Raw genomic sequence first — 6,355 nt, forward strand, 5'->3', positions numbered from 1 at the left:
TACCTAGTCACAGTCATGCAACCCGATATTGAGAATCATAAATCTCAAGTGTTCCCTGAAAGGACACTAGGATGCATCTGCGGCATTTGTGCCAATGGGAGAGCTACAGTTTCTACTGAGTACGAAGTAATTACTGTCATTTTAGAAATGTTACCCTTCAACAATTAATTGAAGACCGCATTAGCGGTGAGGGAGACAGGACAAGTGAATTAAAATGTGCATGCTAATAATTGCCAAACCGTCACATTTGAAAATGAATGCCGCCGTGTCTTCAGAGTTCAGAGTTCCATAAGAGTAATAAACATGTGGTGCCCCCACAAATTCTGCAGTGCCTCCCCCTAGGGCCAATTAGGGCCAATTATTCAAACTTATGTTCAAGTCCAATGTTATTTGCCACATGCTTCGTAAACAACAGGACCAACAGCAAAGTGCTTACTAACGGGCCCTTCGCAACAATTGAGAGAGAAAAATAATAGAAAGATAATAATAAAATGTTCTGGGGATTCATGAGAGAGAGAGAAACAAACGATCAATTATATTTTCCCTTGCTGTTACTATAGCGACCCCTTGAAGTTTTGTTAATGCCGGATGTTGATGAAAAGAGATCATTCATCCAAGCTTCGTCAAACGCGGGCCAGTGGTGTCTGAAATATCGCTCGTGGCGCACGTACTCACATACAGTACGTCATCACGGGGAACAATTAAACGTTTCCTTGTTTTGCTGTGGCCTGATGCCAGGCACCCAGTCACGGTCCATGATACTGAAGATGTAATGTAAACACATCATGTGTAGGGGGAGAGGAGCAGTCTGCAGATGGAGTACACAGCTGTGTGTTATCCAACATTGCTGTATGTGCTTTGTGAATCATGAAGTTAGGTCATGTTTCAAAGCAGTTAATATATAGCATCTGCAAAGTATACTGGGTGTACAAAACATTATGAACATCTGCTTTTTCAATGACATGACCAGATGAAAGCTATGATCCTTTACTGATGTCACTTATTAAATCCATTTCAATCTGTGTAGATGAAGGGGAGGAGACAGGTGAAAGAAGGATTTGTAACCCTTGATACAATTGAGAAATGGATTATGTATGTGTGCCATTCAGAGGGAGAACAGGCAAGACAAACGATTGAAGTGCTTTTGAACGGGGTGTGGTAGTAGGTGCAGGCGCATTGGTTTGTGTCAGGAACTGCAATGCTGCTGTTTTTCCTTCACTCTCAGCAGTTTCTTGTGAGTATCAAGAATGGTCCACCTGCCAAAGGACATTCAGCCAACTTGAAACAACTGTGGCAAGCATCGGAGTCAACATGGGCCAGAGGTCTGGGGGGGATGCAAGTCAATATAATGTACATTCAGTGTATGTCAAGATGACACGGTCAAGAAAGACTCCCAGCCCTATAAGCTTGGGTACTGTACTTGGTAATGCTTTGACTTTGTAACTTCTAGATAACACTTGCTTACTTCACGCAGCCACACTAAAGGTCCTTTCTCACCGAGTTCGGACAAAATAAAAAAATACGAGAACATTGCTTGTGTACGGGAAAATAGTCTGTTGACCATTACAAAGTGTTCTCTGGGACACGTGTTCTACCACTGACAGGCCAGCCACACACGGCCACAAGGTTTGTTTATTAAATTAATGAATTAATTAGTTTCTCTCTGTTTTGTATATTTGCAATGCAATAATGTGTACGAAACAACAAAATCTGACCTTGTTACATATAACTAACTACAAGGTGCTACTTCAATCGGAGCCACATGTAATAAATACCAGGGTTAATAAATAAGCTATGACCTAACAGCAATTGTAACATGGCACCACCTGTCATTTTCATTTTTTTTATTTCTATATTCCGACCTGGCTCGAAGGCTATACCCAAATCATGTGTAATGTAAGACCAATGTAGTTCCATATTGTAATTATCATGTACCTACCCAGGAGCAAGCAATATAACATAAACTTAAAGGCACTTGGTTTGACTGTTTTTCTTGCGTCAAAATCGGAATCGATATTTTTCAGGAATTCAGGCGATAAAAATGCATCGCTGTTTGTGAGAAAAGGTTTTAAATCTATCAAAAACTGGTTGATTCTAGAGATGAACTTTCTATCTCGCCGTGTAAACTTGCCTGTGCATTTTGGTTTATATTCAATCAACTGGTTAAGCATTCTAAGACAATATGGCGAAAAAACTGACATGCTAGAATTAAATAACAGAAGAGATATCCAGAGGCAGATTGGAGATGGCATTTTTCTATCAGGGAGGCAGCAGCATATTCATTAAGAAGCCTTTGAGCCATGAGACACAATACCGCTGTCACCCGGCAGCTTGTAACAGGAAGACCGAAACTTAATCCGATTGCAAGTTTACACAAACATATTTTAAACCCCGTCATTCTAGTTGAAACACTAGAAGGCTTGTCACTGAGACGGTCCCTGACAAGGCTAGTGACCAACCCAAAAGGGCTTTTGTTTTTGAGATACCTCTACCCGAGGCATAACACAGCACAAACTTGTTTTTACATATTTTTAAGGTCTCCCATATATTGAAATGGATGGTTGTCTAAAAATATTTTACTGCAAAAGTGGATAGATATTGTAACACACCCCCTTAATTAACTCAAAAAGTCCTGAATAATGCCTGGCTGGAGGGGGTGGGCCACATTCGTTCATGTCACCCAAAATTGCAAGCTCTGATAATGCTAAAACATGTAATTACAAGCAGTCAGTTCTCTGTCCTACATACATGAACAGCATTAGGATATCTTCAAGCATTTTGAGTATATAGACCTGTAAACAGACAGATACAATAGGCGGAAATACAAATATCTATGATTAATAAACATATATTTTTGGTAGCTGTTTAATAGACAACTTTCTAAGTCAAAATTGCACTCATTCTGTGCTGTATGGTCCTGCCTGACAAAAATGCATACAGTTACATGTGTTTTGATGGCTATTTTAACTGGCTCGAAGGTAAGTGGTTTCAGACACTGAAACTGTCACTTTTTCTCAAAGTTTCCACTGTGGATTTGACATGTTAAGCACCAACTCTTACATTAGAGGTTCCCTCTAGACTTGACTCGTCCAATATCCAATATGGCTGCCACAATACCATTAAATGGTGATTTAATCAGTTGTACATGTGCACGTTTGATATTTTGTTGTGTACCTGTACTGTATGGCCTGTACTCAACTTGTTTGTGTATTTCAACTATGTTAGGAATTCAATATGCCCACCATATACACACAAACACCTTTGTCTGGATATATAAAAAGGCAGCAGACTGCTTGGAATGGCAATACCAAGCATCTGAGCCTCGGAGGACCAATGAGACAACTGTGAGGCTCCAACAAAAGGAAAGAATCCAACTCTGGACTCTCACACCCTCTCCCAAGATCTACAACTTGCCCCCACTGTGGTATAACTTGCACCTCCGGGATTGGGCTCTTAAATCACATCATTTAGTCCAATACGTCTGCCTGAATCCAATATGACCTTCTGGTGACTCAGTGCATTTGTTATGTTCCGGTGCACTCTTATCCTGTTAGGATCTCCTCGTCAATGACAACAAACACTTCATGTTCCCACTCTTTCTAGAAGTAGTACTGTTGACCAATCAATGAGAAACCATACATAAACTCTAGCTACCGAACTTCGGCATGACTCAAGAGAAAATGTGCACGATCAGCCGAAAACCCCCCGCCGAATACCAGAACTAAGAAAAACATCACAACTTATGCTTGAACTGTTTCGACTGGGAAGCATACAATAAGTTTTACTCATAGTATATGACCTAACTAACCACTGCACGGGGTTGCGTAGTAACAGATGACATGTAATCCATTACATGTAAGGGATTGCAAAAAACGGTAGCTGTAATCTGTTACGTTACCGACTAAAATATTGTAATCAGATTACAGATACTTTCGGAAAACTTGAGGATTACCTTAAAATTCAGAAAGGATGTTTGCGAAAAAGAAAATCTTTGACACTTCTCTGAAAAAAGGTGCAAGTCCCACCTAAGCGAGTCTGACCACAAGTCAGAGACCACTATGATGACACACCAAATGTGTTTGATGGATCGTGGGAAGAGAGCTGTCAGCATCCAAAGATTATCCAATTTGAATAAACACTTGGAGGTAAGGATGACAGCAGTGGTGTAGTCTGCAAATCTAAATGTGTATTTCAACCCAATATTGGTTGAATTCAAGAAGTTTAATCTGCCTATCAATCCTTGTTTTTGGAACCAGTGGACAGCCAGTGAAAAATATGCTCTTGCAACAGCTGCATTGTCACGCTCTGACCTCAGAGTTCCTTATTATTTTCTATGTTTGGTTAGGTCAGGGTGTGACTTGGGTGGGAAAGTCTATGCTTTCTATTTCTTTCTTTTTGGCTGTGTGTGTTTCCCATTCAGAGGCAGCTGTCTATCGTTGTCTCTGATTGGGGATCATACATAAGTTGTAATTTTCCTTTTGTGTTTTGTGGGATCTTGTTTTCTGTTTCGTGATTTCTGCCTGACAAAACTGTGCACTATTGCTTTCACTTTGTGCTGGCGAACTGCAACGACGACGATCTACGGTCCGTAGGCCCCGGCAACGATCCCTGCACCAGAGGCGCCGCCAAAGTAGGGGGAGCCTAAATCTGAGCGGGGCCGGAGCCCTGACCTTAGAGTTCCTTATTATTTTCCATGTTTGGTTAGGTCAGGGTGTAACAGTCTATGTTTTCGGCCGTGTGTGTTTCCCAATCAGAGGCAGCTGTCTATCGTTGTCTCTGATTGGGGATCATACATAAGTTGTAATTTTCCTTTTGGGTTTTGTGGGATCTTGTTTTCTGCCTGACAGAACTGTGCGCTTTCACGTTTGTTATTTTGTTTGAGTGTTTTTGAAATAAAATAATCATGAACACTTTCCACTCTGCGCTTTGGTCCACTCTTCCTTCTACCAACGAGAGTCGTAACATGAATAGTGCGGATCCAAGCCTATGGAATAAAAGTTGGGCTTTTATTGCTCATTCTAATTCATGCTGATAAAAATATCCATAGACCTAATGGACCCACGTTCACTTTTCAGTAGAGCTTAAAGCATGCCTTTCCATGAGCGCAGCATTTCTTTTTCAAATCGAATCAATGAGCCCAATTAGTCCTCCATGACCACAAAATCATAAACAACGGAGTAGGGCCTGCTAATAAGTCTTTAGTTTCGGGGTCATGCTCAGGTTATACAATTTAGCTAATCTATACTTCAATATCAAGGGGTATAATATTTATTGGAATGACTGGAATTCTGACAGACTTTGGTTTTTAATGTAACAGTTATTATATGTAGTAGAAAGTGATGGGTTAGAAGAAGCCAACCCATAAAGTAAAACTGAACATCCATATATGGCCAGCTTTGTAAACTTTAACATTGATTTATCCTGCAATAGATGTTGTTCAATTTATTGACATACATTTTTGTCTTCTTCTAATGGCTCTTAAGGGGAAAGTCATCTAAAAGTAACTGATTACAATTTTGTACAGGAAACTAGTAAATGTAACAGATTACATTTAGAAAGTAATGTACCCAACCCTGTGACCCTGAGGTCATCCTCACAGGCTCGGTCACTCTCCACATCTCCTGCTTGGGTGCTCCAGTATGTAATCAATACCAACCACCAGTTAATATCATCAAATTATCACCCTACCCGACTTCCAAAGGAAAAGAAAAGAATATGTAGCCGCACGGCTAAATATCCCCATCCTTTGAAGTTTAAAATTAATTTGCACCAAACATTTAGTTTCCAAACAAATAATGACTCAACACATGGCTTTCATTTCAAATATCAAAGACTGTATATTCATTCTAAATTGAGTGTACACTCAGATTTACATTTGTAGCGTCATTTTAATCTAACAATTGTTTATATGTTTTAGCCTTTTTGCAGCTCTTTTCTGGTGCCTTGTCTGCAGGATGTTGGCCAGGCAGGCTTGTTAGAGGGCTTGCTGCTGATTGGCACATCTTATTATCTTGAAATCGAGTGGCTTGGAGGGTGGTACCAACTCCATTCTGTTTTGTAGACCTCAGTTATACATTTATCTATGTTTGCATGAATTTACAGACCTTTAAGTACTCTTTTAAATGCACCTTGGATTTTGATTTCCTTTACTTTGTAAAAAAAAAATAAACCCCCTAATATTTGCACCTGTACTCAGTCTTCTCTCATTGCCTGCTTGGTCATCCCTTACAATGACCGCGGGACTTTTTTCCACATCCAACACAAAAAACTCACAGGCCAATTAGGCTTTGGAAAGATCTAAAGGCAAGTCTGTTTGTGACAGCCCTTTCACAGATTTCCCTTCACAACCAGACAA

This window comes from Oncorhynchus gorbuscha, linkage group LG12 (assembly GCF_021184085.1).
Source record: "Oncorhynchus gorbuscha isolate QuinsamMale2020 ecotype Even-year linkage group LG12, OgorEven_v1.0, whole genome shotgun sequence".
Classification (NCBI taxonomy): Eukaryota; Metazoa; Chordata; class Actinopteri; order Salmoniformes; family Salmonidae; genus Oncorhynchus; species Oncorhynchus gorbuscha.